The sequence below is a fragment of the Sinocyclocheilus anshuiensis genome, unplaced genomic scaffold (genome assembly GCF_001515605.1).
Source record: "Sinocyclocheilus anshuiensis isolate Anshui unplaced genomic scaffold, SAMN03320099.WGS_v1.1 scaffold552, whole genome shotgun sequence".
Lineage (NCBI taxonomy): Eukaryota > Metazoa > Chordata > Actinopteri > Cypriniformes > Cyprinidae > Sinocyclocheilus > Sinocyclocheilus anshuiensis.
In genome coordinates, this window is record NW_015554362.1 from 2862627 (window position 1) to 2864561 (window position 1935).

General features: G+C 36.8%; 1 long non-coding RNA gene across 1 annotated transcript; it reads right to left on the reverse strand.

The window, feature by feature from the left end:
* Positions 1–1118: 1118 nt before the first annotated feature.
* On the reverse strand, positions 1119–1545 carry LOC107671420 (uncharacterized). The gene is made up of 2 exons (XR_001632196.1): positions 1497–1545; positions 1119–1170 (listed from the first exon to the last, which is right to left on the reverse strand). It is a non-coding gene; the product is annotated as an uncharacterized LOC107671420 (long non-coding RNA).
* Positions 1546–1935: the final 390 nt, after the last annotated feature.

Below are 1935 nucleotides of genomic sequence, written 5' to 3' on the forward strand. Positions count from 1 at the left end.
CAAGCCCGTTCTGAAAGGGAGGTAACTTATACTCAGAGTCAGTTACCATGGTAACTACCATGAACCTAACCTGGTCAGGAGCAGGTTTTCTTTCGGTCTCCTCCCCCTTTTTAAAGCGCAAGCGGTGTTAAATACTTCATTCATTCATGCATGCTGCAAAAATGCTTTTCTTACTAAGTATTTTTTGGTATTTCAAGTACAAATATCTAAAAATCCTTACATCAAGATTAATTTTCTATATAAAAAATGATATAAGATATTTGTTTCCTGGGGGGATCTAAATTAAGTGCAGTTTACTTAAGTAAAATTATCTGCCAGTGTGGTATTAAATATAATGCAAATGGAAAACAAGATTATTCGGAGTGTCTATTACTAAGTGCAAAGTGTTTAATAATGATAAAAGTATTTATCATTTTAAAGTGAAAAGTGACGTGACACGTGTGGCCAAGTATGGTGACCCTGTGCTCTGTATTTATCCCATCCAAAGTGCACACACACAGCAGTGAACACACACACACCGTGAACACACACCCGGAGCAGTGGGCAGCCATTTTTTTGCTGCGGCACCCGGGGAGCAGTTGGGGGTTTGGTGCCTTGCTCAAGGACACCTCAGTCGTGGTATTGAAGGTGGGAGAGAGCGCTGTACATTCACTCCCCCCACCTACAATCCCTGCCGGTACGAGACTCGAACCCGCAACCTTTACGAGTCTGACTCTCTAACCATTAGGCCACAACTTCCCCTTCCTATATTTAATATATAACATTTACACTCTATTATTGCATCCTGTTAATATACAACAATACTGAGGTGCAAATAGTATGTATCTGCCAGTATAAAGTATAAAAAGCATCTAATTATTATTTACACTTACTGCAAAGAACTGCTACTTTTACATGATAAATAGAATATATCACTATTTTCACTGTGTAAATAGCATCTAGAGCTATTTGCACTTAGCCTACTGTAAATAGGATCTATTGCTAAGAAAATAGGCGTATGCTAATTCCACTTGACTTAGTGTAAATAGCCGCTGCTGTATTTTCTTACCCTATTGGCAGATCATTTGTAAAATAAGAAAAATGCACTTAAATTATTATTATTATTATTATTTTATATATTTTTTTGCACGTGGGATTCCATGAAAATGAATAGCCTATTAGTTCAATAACCTACCGTTCTGCCAGTTCTAATTATTATTTACACTTACTGCAAAGAACTGCTACTTTTACATGATAAATAGAATATATCACTATTTTCACTGTGTAAATAGCATCTAGAGCTATTTGCACTTAGCCTACTGTAAATAGGATCTATTGCTAAGAAAATAGGCGTATGCTAATTCCACTTGACTTAGTGTAAATAGCCGCTGCTGTATTTTCTTACCCTATTGGCAGATCATTTGTAAAATAAGAAAAATGCACTTAAGTTATTATTATTATTTAATTTTTTTGCCCGTGGGATACCATGATAATGAATAGCCTATTAGTTCAATAACCTACCGTTCTGCCAGTTTTCACCTGTGATATTATAACAGTGATAAGAATTGAACTTGTATTGACTCTGAGGTATGCAGACGTCTTTTTGTCGGGTGCTGTTGCCATGGTGAATCATAATATCGGAGCATTGATCATGGCTTTTCATAGTCGTGGTGCACCAGAGTTGATTGAACTAACTTAATTCAGCTGTTCTGAAACCGAAAACTCAGAGTTTCCCCATCTCAGAGTAAGTCAACTCAGAGTTCAAGTTTTAACTCAGAGTTGGTTGAACCTCCTTATTGAAATGGACCCCTGTTTATAACTTTAAAAAAATATATATAGATATATACGGGCCCCAGGTGATTGACTCAAAACAATCTAAAGTAACCTGAGTAACTATGGCGGATGTCAAATAATGTAGGCTACGTTCTGCACCAGCTGAGCAATGTCCACTGAGAT